Consider the following 15534-nt stretch of genomic DNA (forward strand, 5'->3'; position numbering starts at 1 on the left):
AATGCGTGCAGATCCCAGTAAGGTGGCCTTCTGCTGCTGGCAGGTGGTAATTTTGTCAGTGCCGATTGTGTTTAAATGCAAGCCAAGGTCTTTAGGCACTGCACTCAGTGTGCCGATCACCACGGGGACCACCTTGACCTTCTTACAGTGGGCTATAAATCAAGTTAATAAAATAGTTTAAGTACTTTGAAGGTGCAACCTTACTAACAGAGGGGGGCATTCACACTCCAGAATTATAGCATTACAATTCCACTTTAACTGCCATGGAATTTTGTCATGCAGAGAGTATTTGAGCCACACTAGACTACAAAACCCAGGTTTCCATAGGATGTTGCAAGGGGAGCGGATGAGGAATGAAGCACTAAAGCCCCTCCTACATTTCCATATAATCCAGTTCAAAGCAGATAATCTGGATTCTATATGGAAGTGTAGAAGGGTTTCTATTTCTTTTATTCTCTTATCCTGTTCATTCCTCCATCTCCTTCTAAGATTTATCTCTAAACTTATACAGTAACCCTTTATCACTGCCTTGCTTGCATCCCAAATTATATCTTTACTTACGTGTCCATTAGCAGTGGCCTTGAAATACTTATTTAGTTCTTTCCTAATTGTTTCATATTCTTCCTCTCTACTGTTTAAAACTGTATTATATCTCCAGGTTCTTTTTTTTCTTTCTGTTTCTAATTTTACTTTTACTCTTGATGGTGCATGATCTGATAAATGTATTGGAAGTGTTTTTGCCTCTAGAATCACTGATTGGTTTGTATTTCCCCCCAGAATATAATGTATTTTGCTATATGTGTCATATCTTCCCAAATAATATGTCCAGAAATTTGTGTTTGCAATTTTGGGAAAGTAGCTGATGGAATTCCACTAAGATCTGGTTTGCTGTTTGGGTGGTTCCTGCTGCATGCAACAAAGTTTTGGTTTTCATCCTGGGAAAGTCTTGCTTTGATCTGAGTTATGTTTGCAGCCGAGCTATATTGTGGAAGATCACTCATGAGGAGACACATGAAAAATAGTAGATGTATTTTGGCAAGGAAATGTCCATACTGAATTATATCTGCCCAACCCATTTTTGTGGGTTGGAAATTGAAATCTCTTGGCTATAATAAAGAAAAGATTCTACTTTCTGGCACGGTGCTGAAAACTGTGGTTTTCCAAAATTCAGTCATGCTCATTTGCATTCTGACTGTAGATCAAATTGTATCTTTCATTCTAAATGTAGTAACCACTTGACCTCAAATAAGGCTCTTCCAAAATCTCTGTGTGCCAGTATAACCCAGGGTGCTAAGTTCACATCATCTATCTAGCCAGTTGGCAAGATTTAAAATTACAGGTGCAGTGCAATGCTAAACATCAAAGAACCAAATAATTTTGATTAGTGGGTTCTCATTTACTCATTTCAACATTGTTTGTGTGTGTGCTGTGCACATGCATGCACCTTCAAATTGCCCATCAATCCCATGAATTTCTTAGACAAGGAATACTTTGGCCACTTCCTTCCTGTGAAATATAACCTTCATTTTAGTGGATTCCCAGGCTGTGGTGCAGGCTGGTGAGCAGCCAGCTGCAATAAATTACTCTGACCAAGAGGTCATGAGTTTGAGGCCAGCCCGTGGCGGGGTGAGCACCCGACAATTAAAAATTAAAAATAGCCCCTGCTCGTTGCTGACCTAGCAACCTGAAAGATAGTTGCATCTATCAAGTAGGAAATTAAGGTACCACTTATTAAGTGGGGAGGCTAATTTAACTAATTAACGACTCCATAAAAATCATCCAGCCACCATTGGAATGAGGAAGTGCCGTCGCAGTGGATGATGAAGCAGCTGCTCCCCCTGTGGCCGGAATTGAACATCCCCTCAGGAGAAGGTTAAATTGCCTCTGCGTCTGTCTCTGTCTTTGTTCTATGTGTATATGGCTTTGAATGTTTGCCTTATACGTATATACAATGTGATTCACCCTGAGTCCCCTTTGGGGTGTGAAGGGCGGAATATAAATACTGTAAATAAATAATTAACTTCCAAGATCAGTCAGGATGTGGTGGCTTTAGGGCCGGGGTGTCAAACTCATTTTCATCAAGAGACACATCATCCTTATGGGTGCCTTCAAAGGGCTGTTGAATCCATGGACAGAGAATCCATGGATACAGAGGACCAATTATAATTGTTTTACAATGTAGGCAGTGCTCTTTAGCATGTATGTAGTCTGGGTCCCCAAATGTTATTGAACAAAAAGTCCCTCCATTTTTTTATTATCCACCATGCAGACTGGGAATAATGGGAATGGCAACCCAACAGCACCTGTGGCTTTGAGGTTGCGGAAAGGTCAAAGGAGATTTTAAAATCTAGACACCATATTTGAAAGCCTTGTATCTAAATAAAAACCCTACTCTCCTGACTTTACAGACCAAAATGGTAGCCTACAAGATGTTACTATATTTCAACTCCCATCAGCTCTAGTCATGATGTCTAATGAGGAATACAAGAGTTGTAGTCTAGCATCTGGAGAGCCCCAAAATAAGACATGGCAGGCCAGATTTAGCCCATAGGCCTTGAGTTTGATAAATGTACTTTAGGGCACTTGGGCCCTATCTTCACTTCCACATCAAACACAAAAATATACCTATAATCTAAATCTATTAATCTGGCACAATGCTTTGTGTGTTGAACTAGGGCTCTGGAGACCAAGGTTTGAATCCCTCGTTGGGCTATAAAAATATACTGGTTGACTGAGCAAGTCACATACTCTCAGTCCCAGAAAAGCCTATGATAGAGTCAACGAAAGGTTGTCATAAGTCGGAAATGACTTGAAGGCACACACCAAATCTGCACTTTTGTTACTTCTACCTTTAGTACCAAATTTTCTGCTAAAGAAGCAATTGCTAAATGAAGCATGCCTATACTTCTTACAAGACTCCAGGTGAGGAATTGAGTTAGTTCTAGGACAGGCATGGGCAAACTTTGGCCCTCCAGGTGTTTTGGACTTTAACTCCCACAATTCCTAACAGCCGGTAGGAATTGTGGGAGTTGAAGTCCAAAACACCTGGAGGGCCAAAGTTTGCCATGCCATGTCTGCTATCATTCTTTGACAAACTCCATAAGAAATGGTTAGCTTCAATACTTATGATGGGACAGTCTCCTCCATACTGCCAAATTATTAAATCATCCAAGCAATTACTGCATTTTATGCTGTTACATTACACAGTATGAAACCTTCAAGTTATTACTATGTTTCTTAAGGACTGTATTTTATTGAACAGCTGGAGTAATTTCGGAGTGAACTCACTTAGGACCACAACACACAGTTTTGATTAGATGCTGTAAAAAGTCACATATAAACCTGCATGGTCAGTATATATCCAAAGTCTACAAGCACAATCAATTTTAAAATGTAATAACAATAATGGTCCCCAAATCAATACTGATTTGATTATAGGCAGCCCTTTCTTCTTAAAATAGCAAGCCTAAGCACTTCCATCAAGGGGAATAATGTTCTACTGAACTCCGGGGAATTCATGTCTTGGCAAAGACGCTTTGGATTACGCAGTCAATAGATCTGTCCCATACCTCTCCTGGCCATCCTTGCCAACTTGGTGCACTCCCTTAGGAAGTTGTAGTAGGACTTCATTTCGCCTTCGCTTATTCTGACGATGGAGAAAGGAGGGTTTTCACACACACGCTTCCTGCATCTCCGGCACCAAGAAGCCATCGAGGGATCCAAGGCGACACTGGCGAGATGATGATGGACACCCCTTTTCTACGGCTCCGCTGCCCTGCCGCTTGCCGGCTTGTACTCAGGCAAGGTTTCAATCCCTGCAGATGACTTATCCTGCTTAAGTTCATTCAAGGTCGTTGTAACAAGCAGCAATCTCCCCTGCGCTATTGGTCAATTCCTTGATAGGCTTATTGACTGCATTTGTTTCCTCTGGTTTGTTTTTAATATCAGTTGCATTTGCTTCGCTATTGATGGAAGCAATCAATGAAATGGTTTCCTTATCGGGCAGGGATTGCTGAGGACAGTTATCAGAGTTCCCATCTATCGTGCCATATGATGTGGTTTAAAACGGCCCTATATGGTCAGTATAAACTCATATAATGCATTTAATGAGTCTACACTGACCATATAATGCTGTTCCAAACTACATTATATGACAGTGTAGATGGGACCCAAATCCAAGATGCACCTATAAAAAAGATCACTGCACAGCTCAAAAAGGACCCCAGTGTATTTATTTACTTATTTCCATCATTTCTATCCCGCCCTTCTCACCCAAAGGGACTCAGGGCAGCTTACAAAACTGGCAGAATTCGATGCCAATACACAACAATACAAAAGAATAAAAACATAAGCAGTTAAATACAGATTTAACTATAAATAAAGACCTATAAATCAGATACCAAGGTTGCATCTACACTGTATAATTCCTGCAGTTCAACACCACTATAGTTTGGCAAGGTCCCAGCACTCTTTGGCAGAGAAGCTGAAAGACTTGTGAAACTGCAGCTCCCAGTTCATAGCACTAAACCACAACAATTAAAGTGGTGTCAAACTGCATTGATTGGATAATGTAGATGCAAACTTTCACAATGTGCAGTTTCTCCATGGAAAATGCCCTCTCCTCTTTTCTTGAGGATGCATAATTAAAGCTACCTCTTGTCAAGGACATCTAACTATTTGTTTTGGCACCACATTTGACAATTCGGAAATTATACTAAGCCTCCCAGGAAAAAAATTGTGCCAATACAAAGCAGTTCTAGCACTCTCTCATTCTTTGGGATACAAGCCAGATAGAATCCAGGACATGCAGACAGAAAATTATTTTATGGGCTGATCAAAATAAAGAGCAATTTCAATTCATTCATTCCTTTTTTCAATTGAAGGAAAGTGTATATTCTTATGGAGGATGTGAAAAGAAACATGTTGGTGCACTGAAATGATGAGAGCAAACCCCACCTTCCTTCTCCTCTTTACTGACTTGTTTTTGGTGCAAACCATGGAGCTGACATAATCATAGAATCATAGAGCTGGATGCGAACTCGTGGGTCATCCAGTCCAACCCCTTTCTGCCAAGAAGCAGGAAAATCATATTCAAAGCACCCCCGACAGACGGCCATCCAGCTTCTGCTTGAAAGCCTCCAAAGAAAGAGCCTCCACCACACTCCGGGGCAGAGAGTTCCACTGCTGAACAGCTCTCACAGTTAGGAAGTTCTTCCTAATGTTCAAGTGGAATATCATTTCCTGTAGTTTGAAGCCATTGTTTCATGTCCTAGTCTCTAGGGCAGCAGGAAACAAGCTTGCTCCCTCCTCCTTATGACTTCCCCTCACATCTTGATACCTGGCCCTCATCATGTCTCATCTCAGCCATCTCTTCAGCAGGCTAAACATGCCCAGCTCTTTAAGCCACTCCTCATAGGGCTTGTTCTCCAGACCTTTGATCATTTTAGTCACTCTCCTCTGGACACAATCCAGCTTGTCGACATCTCCCTTAAATTGTGGTGCCCAGAATTGGACACCGTATTCCAGGTGTGGTCTGACCAAGGCAGAACAGAAGGATAGCATGACTTCCCTGGATCTAGTCATTATACTCCTTGGGTTGATGATTGATGATCTTGAGAAATAATATGCATGGCCTTTTCTGTTCCTTGATTATGTGTGTTACACCACTATTATGTCATATTGTTTATAACTTCATAAAATGTCTTAAGAGCGAGAGAGAGAAAACCCATTGATGAATAAGTGGCATGTTTCACCACACCTGAAAGAAGCAAGCTGGCTTAAATATGCTTCCAGGGCACAAAATCCTGTCTTCCCAAGTCTTTATCACCACTGACTGTCTCTCATTTGGATACCTGAGGCAGCTGCTTCGTTCTGCCATTCCAAGCCTGGAGACAGTTGCAGTATTATGAATCGCACATCAAAACAGAAAAAGCATTTCAAGGGATTTCCATGTGCTCCAATCCATTTCCCCAGGCAATATTTTACATGTGGTCTTCCCCCTCCCATCCTTTCAGAAATCACCTCCATCTCTTTTCTGTTTTTACTACTCAGACACCTCAGATAAAAGCAACTATATGGGTTAATGCAGTCTAACCCCACAATAAATAATAATGTGGGATTTAGTAACCAGATGGCAGCACTTATTTAGTAACATGACAGCCTTTATGTTGGGGATTTCCTTCATCAAGAATATATTGCTCCCAATAATGTGAAAGCATCACTAAAGGCCAGCAAAATTCCCATTTGTGGTTTATAAATGTATTGCTCCTAAGAAGATTATGTTCCTTCACTCATGCCCTCTAAGTGTTTAGCTCTAAGGCAGGCATGGGCAAACTTTGGCCCTCCAGCCTACTGGCTGTTAGGAATTGTGGGAGTTGAAGTCCAAAACACCTGGAGGGCCAAAGTTTGCCCATGCCTGCTCTAAGGTGACCTGCCAAAAGGTTTTCTTGGCAATCCTTGTTCATAGAGGGTTTGCCATTTACTTCCTCTGAAGCTGAGAGAGTGTGGCTTGGACAAAGCCACCCAATGGTTTCCATGGCCCAGCAGGATCTGAACCCTTCTTTACCAGAAGGCTAGTCCAACATTCAAACCCGGCACTGTTCCTAATACCATGAAACCACCCAATTTAGATATACAATCAAAGTACTGTTAACAAAAGGAAATATATCCTGCTATAACTATGCTTTACATATGGTTTGCATGGGTGGATTAGTTGTTAAGATCTCAACTCTTTCTTCTTTCACCAATTATCTCCTGCAAACACCTCCTTCTCCCACATTTATGGTACAGCCAGCCCTCCCCATTCACTGTAATAAGGAGCACAGGACCTCCATGAAAGTGCAACAAATCTTGGATAGAAAACCCAGTTTTTCCCCAAGAGAACACTATTCAGGTTCTCCAACACAATTCTGTGATCAACTTCTGGAGGATGTTGACCGTGGTTATGTTGGGCGAGTCACATTTGCAAGTAATCATAGCCACAGATAAACGTGTTAATGTGGAAGGACCAACTGTAGTTCTCTCCTGGATTTTCTGATGGTGCATCTACATGGCTGAATTAATGCAGTTTGACACAATTTTAACTGTCATGGCTCAATGCTATGGAATCATGGGAGTTGTAATTTAGAGAAGCACCAGCACTCTTTGTTGTGAAAGCATCCTTAAATGCCAGCATTTATAACTGTATTGCTCCTAAGAAGATTATGTTCCTTTACTCATTTTTAGCTCTAAGGCAGGCATGGGCAAACTTTGGCCCTCCAGGTGTTTTGGACTTCAACTTCCACAATTTCTAACAGTCATTGAACCATTACAGTTAAAATGTTGTCAAACTACATTACTTCAACAGTGTAGATGCACCTTGAGAGTAGAAATGTACCAGGGCAATTGCTGGGGAAAATCAATAGAAAGTTTAGTCCACCTCCTAATTCTTATCAAAACCCCCTGCAAATGTCCCTCTTCTCTGTATTTTATGGAGAGATGTTTAGGTAAATGTGAATTTACTTTGGTAACATAATGGATAGTTCCACCCTTAGAAAGATGAACTATTGAACTTGCAAATGCAGGCAAATCTAGGCATTATAGAACTAGAGTTTAAATCACTAAGCTGCCACCACCATGGGAGGCTAAGTAACACTTTGTGCCGTGGAAGAACGGCACGTGGCATACAGGAGGAAATGAGCTCCTCTCATACATGTCAGGGGGGTTAATTAGCTCCGAACCACCCTGATTTATTGGTTAGTAGGCCTCTCACCAATCCATCTTTCGTCAAGCAGCACCAACAAACGACACCACAGTAGTAATTCAGCTGATCCCAGCGGTTCTAAGGCTTTATTATATACAAACTATATACAACTACAAAGTCCATCGCTCATAGGACCCATGCTTCCCTAGCAAGGCAAAGCATGTCCTCTCTCTTTGCCGATCATCTGCGAAACTCTTCAGCCAGCAACTCACACATTCCTTGGCAGAATGATTCTGTACTTCTGAGACTAGAAGGCTTGACCTATTGGCTAGGCAGGCTATCAATCAAGCTGGTCTGCCATTAACCTGTGTGCTGCTGGAAAGCATGCCGGAATACACAGTTGCAAAAAACCCAACAGCAAAAACACTTGATTCAACATTTCACCCTTACACCAAAATACACCAACAATACAACCATAGTTTCACTATCTAGAAACACATGCCAAGTGAGTTTTCATCTTTGTTTTGGGTACAGGGACTGATGGTCTGCTTTCACCCATCAACTTCACATCCTTTTCTAAGGCTACACTATCACTATGTTACCAGTATATATATTCAAATGCATAGTTGCATTCACCTGTTTCAGCATAAAGAGATATAAAAGAATCCAGTCCTCTGAGTCAACACTTTGATAACTTTTAATGGAAGTTGTTCAATTCCACAGAGTTCACTAATATCCACAGTTTCCTGTTTCCACTGTAAGTTCAGGAATGTGTCTCTCATGGCTATGGGGATCGTACCACATATGTATCTGGTGCCATCTGAGGAAGTGCATTGTAATCCACAAAAACTCATATTAAAGTATATCAGTCTTAAAGCTTGCTTTTCCTTGCTTTCTCCCATTCATATTAGATTGCATAGTCACAAGGTTTGAGACTGTCCTTCCCCTCTCTTTCTAGATATCAAAATGCTTGATTACCTCTGTTTTTCCCTTTTCAACCTAATTAGTCATTTGGGCAACTTTCCAGCCAATCATGGGGAACAGTGCAACCCATAAGTAACTTGGCATGACTGCATAATGATATCACAAAAGGAACTGGAGAATGAGGCTGCATCATGATCCCATTCAGTCCTTCACCTGGATGATGCTGTCACATCCTGAGCGGTGACTCAGACAAGGAGCCTGTCCTCCTCAATTTCCCAACTTTGGCCCTCCAGGTGTTTTGGACTTCAACTCCCACAATTCCTAACAGCCTACCGGCTGTTAGGAATTGTGGGAGTTGAAGTCCAAAACACCTGGAGGGCCAAAGTTGGCCCAGGCCTGATCTAGAGAATAGATTCTCCTTTAGTCTGAATTTTAAAAGAGCTATCCAAGGTGCTGAACCTTATCCTTCAACGGTGTTGAATCCAGGCAGAAGAAGCAGCGGATGTTGACTTTACCGCACTGCTTTCTGACTGCAGACCATACGTCAAGCTCCAAAATAGCATTAGCCTGATTTGCTTAATGAGATTTTCTCATCATCAAGACAAAGCCCTTCTCACCTTTAGCGATGAGAACACAGAACTACCACTGCCACCAACAATTGCTATTAGGAGTACCATTTACTTTAGCAATAGGAGTGCTAAAGTGAAAGTTTAGTACAATAAATAAAAAATAGTATGGACTATTTGTGAAAAATTAGCGTATGACCAAATTTGGGTTTTTAATATATATTTATTTTTTTGATTCATTCAAATATACATTTGTGGGTGTTTGTTGCACACAGTGCAATACTTTTCAGCTATTAGTCTTCCATAATCATTTCTCAGATAATATATTTTCATTGAGGGGTCACAGTCTTCTACAGTAGAGTCTCACTTATCCAACACTCGCTTATCCAATGTTCTGGATTATCCATCCCATTTTTGTAGTCAATGCTTTCAATATATCATGATATTTTGGTGCTAAATTCGTAAATACAGTAATTACTACATAACATTACTGCGTATTGAACTACTTTTCTGTCAAATTTGTTGTATAACATGATGTTTTGGTGCTTTATTATGTAATTCATAACCTAATTTGATGTTTAATAGGCTTTTCCTTAATCCCTCCTTATTATCCAACATATTCGCTTATCCAACATTCTGCCGGCCCATTTACGTTGGATAAGCGAGACTCTACTGTATTTAAATAGTATGTATAAAGGTATTATAAGCTCCCAATTGATATCCATTTCCTCCTTGTCTAAAAATTTGGTTTTTTTAAATGATAGTTTTGCTACACAGCAGGTTTGCTTATTACATGAGCTTGATGAATAGAATCATAGAATTGGAAGAGACTCCAAGGGCCATCCGGTCCAACCCCATTCTGTGATTCAGGAACACACAATCAAAGCATTCCTGACAGATGGTCATCCAGCTTCCAGAGAAGGATACTATCGGACTCTGAAGCCAAGAACTGCCAAACAGTTCTTGCCACTAGGAAGTTCTTCCTAATGTTTAGGTGGAATCTCTTTTCCTGTAATTTGAATCCACTGCTCCATTGTGTCCTAGTCTCCAAAGCAGCAGAAAGGAAGATTGTGTCACATTTCCCAGCTGCCAGTTTTTCTGTACTTGGGAAGGATCTTGGGCAAGGAGCTGTGGTCAGGAACAGTGCAAAAGCTGATCTTACAAATCCCACTTTAGAGCTCCTCTCTTGAAAAGCTTATTCTCCTGATCCCTGTTACAAATAACATTAGAAGCAGTCTAGATAAAATTGCACAAGATGGGTGAATTAAGACCAGTGACAGGGGTGGGCTGGTTTCTTAAGCTTGTCGGAACGCAGAGTAATTTGTCATTTGCCTCCTGTGAACTTGCAAATGACAGGGACCGAAGCCCTTTTTCTCTAAACCCTTTCTCTCTGCCTTACAACAAATCAATAGGACAACTCTTGGATTTAACTCTTGCACTTTGTTGTCAGCTCTTCCACAGCGGTGTCGGTATTGACTCACTTCGGCAAAGCTTCAGCGGCTTTGGAAGTGCAGTTGCTGGTGAGTTTGTGTTTTGATGGAGACAATACTTCCAGGGCACCTTTGTTGCTCTAGGAGGGAGGTTTTCAACTGGCAGAAGAACAATTCTGTCTGTAGTTAATAGAACTAGAGCAATCCCATTAAGAGGCTGGATTCAGAGCCAGTACATTTCTAATAGTATATTTTAAGCAGCTTTAAGGCTTTAAATAGATGGCCAGCCCAGCAACCAGAAAACTTTGAAAACCTGGACGTCAAAAGGGAACCAGTTATTATGCTTGTAGGTGGAAATGAAATGGAGCATTGGTTCTCAGCTCTTGGCCATAGCCACCAGCATTTCACATACGAAAATCGGGAGACATGTGGCTAAAAAACATCAGAATGTGGTCAAGATGGCAAAATTATTAATGAAAATGAACATAGGAGTGATGTGTTATCGGAGGCTTTCATGGCTGGAATCATGCATTGCTGTGAGTTTTCCTGTCCTGTTTTGTCTTTCAAAGAACAGCCTTAAAACACTGTGGTAAGTAAATGCAAACTGCTTTACTTCAGCAAAACATAAAGTACAGCACACTCAGTGGAATAATGCAAAATGAAGCAAGGAAATCTTAGGGCAAGCACAGTTCTTAGCCTCTGATAAATTTCCAAATCAAATATCAGTCTTACTTCAGACAAAGAAACAGCAATAAATCTTTAGGAGTAGTTTTCCAGATGCAGACTAGAAGCAGGCACAAGGGGAGCGAAGAGTCAGTTTGTTACCAGCAAGAGCTGGCTGCACCTGCTTCTGCTTTACAGCCCTAAGTCCCCTCCCAGCTGCTAGGGCAGTTCCTAATTACTCAGCTGCATTTCTGGCAGCTATTCTAGCTGAACAATGTATCTGCTCTGTTTTCTTTTGCCTCTCCTGAAAAGTGGGTACTTGCAAAATCTCCTCCTCAGATTCCAACTGCCCCTCAGATTCATGAACACTTTCCTGCTCCCCTTCCTCTTCTTCAGAAGAGGAAACCCCAACATTTCCAGGCTGTATGTATGTTCCATAGGAATGGCCACTGAATTAATCGAATCCCAGCTACTTTCACACTTTGAGCTGTTTTCCTGAGGAAATGAAAATCTAAGGAGAAACAAGGGGGCCTGAATAATGAGGAAAGATGTAGCAAAAGCAGTCAAAGGATATAAATACAAATCTGATTCAACCATATAATACGATTTCAGAGAAAACCCAGCAATGTAACTATGATCCTAGATGATGATCCAATTACAGAAGCAGAAGAAGAAATTGAAAGATTCTATACTGGAGTCCACGAGGAAACTGACTACAAACCAAAACACAAATACATAGGTTTATTACTGTCCTGATTTTAGAATTTTTTAATACTGGTAGCCAGATTTTGTTTGTTTTCATGGTTTCCTCCTTTCTGTTGAAATTGCCAGTGGCTTCTGTGTGTGGACTGACATGGTGGTTGTTAGAGTGGTCCAGCATTTCTGTGTTCTCAGATAATATACTGCGTCCAGAGCTCTGCTATGGCTGACTTCTCTGGTTGAGTGAGTCTGCAGTGTCTTTCATGTTCCTTGATTCATGATTGAGGCAACATTCACACTTGCCTCAAACAGACAGTTCTTTCTCCCACCATGGTCATTCCACAGATCTATAAACCCCACTTGCCTAGTTTCCAACAGACCTCACAATCTCTTAGGATGCCTGCCACAGATGTGGGTGAAACGTCAGAGAAAATGCTTCTGAAACATGGCCACACAGCCTGGAAAACTCACAGCAACCCAGTGATTCCGACCATGAAAGCCTTCGACAACACATCAAGACATTTTGCTGCCTGTGGCAGAGCAGCAAAGCAATGTTTTCCATCCCACACATCCCACACATACTTCACATAGTGTCAGCCAAGTTGGTTGGGCAGAAAATCACACAAACATCTCTCACCCTCCTTGACAGTAAAATATCTATAATAACAAATTAAATAATTTATTTTTCTTACTTAATGCTAGATCTGGTCCTAATGAGAAGACAACCAGAGCAAGATGGAAGAGCAGGGCTGGGGGCTTGAGAAGCAAGAACTGGAGACCAACCTCAGGAAAGAACACAAACCAAGGCATTTCAACCCCAAAATATATAGCATAACACATAGAGAGAGATTGAGAGTGAGAGTGAGAGTGAGATTGAGATTGAGAGAGAGAGAGAGAGAGAGAGAGAGAGAGAGAGAGAGAGAGAGAGAGAAGGTTCCTACTTCTGTTTTTGTGTGTCTGCATTCACTTGATAACATTGCCTGTCCCCTTTTCTTCCGATGCCTGCACTGTATTGAGTGAAGTTTTAAGCTAATACTAGAAATTTGGAGAAAAGAGAAATTTTAGGGGAGGGAGGAGGAATGAATTATGATTTGGGAGGGCAATATCCCCATTATAAATCCCTTCTCATAGCTACACCCCATTCACATAAAATGCTCAATGGTGATGATACATTTTATTTGTTACTCACTTCTCATGAGTTGAGTTGGGAATAACAAAAACACAGATACCAAACCCTTACACTATGCAGTCCCTTGCCATGTTTACTATGCTTTTAGATCTTTCCTGGCTGCTTCTGCATTTTGCCTCTAGTCATCAAAGCTTAAGCATAAGCCAGAACTTACCAGGGCTGGAAGCAGTTCCTATGGCTTCTTGCACATCTGTGCCGTAGGTCTTGTTGTGCGGCTTCTCTCTCAAACAGGGGAACAACTCCAGCTATGGCGAAGGAGTTGTTGTCATCCCCAGGATATGGCAAATCAGGCAGCCCACAGCTCTGTGTAGTAAGTAGCTGCAGAGGCAGCAGCAGCAGCAGCCATATGCATTGTGTTTCCCTTGGCAACTGGCTATTCTACATAATTCATCCTCACTCCAAGGCTGGTTTTGTCAGAAAGGTTTACAATCTGGATTGGCACGAGGAAAGCCCTGGGCCAGCCATCTCTCTGCATCTTGAGATGCTGCAGCAATGCAAAGAATGCCCAAACAATTTCTCCAGTTGGAAGTTGAAGCAGAGACCTATGTTAGCTAACTGCACAAATTAACTCCAGGATAATCTCAGAAGAATTGTTAATAAATGTCTTAAGCTATATCCGGAGCCCTGTGGGAGCTGCTGGAGAAATTGGTGGGAAGCAAAGGATGGCGGGACAGGGAGGGGAGGGTTAAGCATCCCATCCCTGCCTCCTCCAGCCTCTTTTCATTGCAAATGGTTCCTTGATGGGAGAGACCTACAAAGGAGAAGCAGCTCTACTGCTGTTTTTATGTTCGGCTGCTGCATTGCAACACTTAATAACATTCTGAATGGTGAGAGCTTTTGAATATTTCAGTGCGTACTCATCTTCTCAATATTTCTAATTTCCTCATTAGGTTCCCTGTGGAATTCACCACATCATCAGATTTCCTGCTTATCTAACTCTTTGCCTCTTTTTAGACTGAGTTCCAGTATGAACTAAATGCAGACTTAGTATGTCTCTTTACTGTATTTATGGAGAGGCAGGAACAATGTGTCCATCCAAATCATGTTGATCTGCAAGTCCCAGCATTTTGCATGTTTGCGACATAGAATAATAGAATCCTAGGGTTGGAAGAGACCCCAAGGGCCACTCAGTCCAACATTTCCCCATGCTGGAGCAGAGCACACAATTAAAGCACTCCTGACAGATGGCCAGCTGGGCTATGTTTAAAAACCTCCAGGAAAGGAAAAGCGACTTCACTACACTCCAAGGCAGCATGTTCCACTGCTGAACAGATCTTCCCACCAGGAAGTTTAGGTAAATTTCTTTTTCTGGCGGTTGAATCCATTGTTCCATGTCTGAGTCTCCAGAGCAGCAGGAAACAAGTTCAATCCCTTCTCAATATGATATTGTTCCAAATATTTATACATGGCTAGTTTTATTCAATTGTTTTTTAATAAATGTTTTTCAAGGAATCTGGATCAGAACAACCCTCAACTTATCCATGGGTCATATCAAAATCCATAATTGTTTGGCCTCAAAAATAACTTCAACTTATATGTGAAGTCAACATATACCTAAGTATATATGGTTTTTTTAATCATATAGAAGCGACTTGAGAACATACTGCAAGTTGCTTCTGGTGTGAGAGAACTGGCCATCTACAGAGACATTGTCCAAGGAACTCCCAGATGTATTACCTGGGAGGCTTCTCTCATGTCCCCACAAGCTAGAGCTGACAGACAGGAGCTCACCCCATTGCGCAGATTCGAACCAGCAGCCTTCAGGTCAGCAACCCAACCTTCAGGTCAGCAGTTCAGCCAGCACAAGGGTTTAACCCATTGCGCCACCGTGGCACCATAGTATATATGGTAATAACCAATGGTTTAGATCTTTTAAAGAAAGTGTATCCTATCTCCAGTTTTCAAAGCAAAAACAGGAAATATTAAAACAAAATCCCTTTGTGCATTTTCATATACACCTACACTGTAGAATTATTGCAGTTTCATGCCACTTTAACTGTCATTACTCAATGCTATGTAATCCTGGGATTTTTAGTTTTACAAGTACTGGTGCCTCACAAAACTGCAACTTCCATGATTCTATAGGATTAAGCCTTAGCAGTTAAAATGGAAACAGATCGCACTAATTCTACAGTATACAGTTAAAATGGAGTCAAACGACATCAATTCTACATTGTAGAAACACCCATAGAACCATCAAAGAAATCAAGCTTTGAAATGTTGAAGGGCATGCCTACTGTCCATTATTTGGTCTTAAACATTGCCTCAAAGTGCCAACTGTCCACCATATATGGTCAGGTCACAAACATAGCCTCAGGGCATCTGACCTCTTCATTCAAATATCTAGAGTATGAAAAGTTCTCTGTTTTCCTTCAAAAGTGA

At 41.3% G+C, this 15534-nt stretch overlaps 1 protein-coding gene across 6 annotated transcripts in view; it reads right to left on the minus strand.

Moving 5' to 3' along the window:
- The window catches only part of mcf2l2 (MCF.2 cell line derived transforming sequence-like 2), a 196908-nt gene that overhangs the window by 170097 nt on the left and 11277 nt on the right, over positions 1–15534 (minus strand). The window contains exon 1 of one of the 6 annotated variants that reach the window (XM_062976812.1): positions 13307–13834. The exons of the other annotated variants lie outside the window; for them this stretch is intronic. The gene's annotated coding sequence lies outside the window, so the exon portion shown is untranslated. Of the gene's footprint in view, positions 1–13306; positions 13835–15534 lie in introns of those variants that run through there. 6 annotated transcript variants of the gene reach the window in all.

The sequence above is a fragment of the Anolis carolinensis genome, chromosome 3 (genome assembly GCF_035594765.1).
Source record: "Anolis carolinensis isolate JA03-04 chromosome 3, rAnoCar3.1.pri, whole genome shotgun sequence".
Taxonomy (NCBI): domain Eukaryota; kingdom Metazoa; phylum Chordata; class Lepidosauria; order Squamata; family Dactyloidae; genus Anolis; species Anolis carolinensis.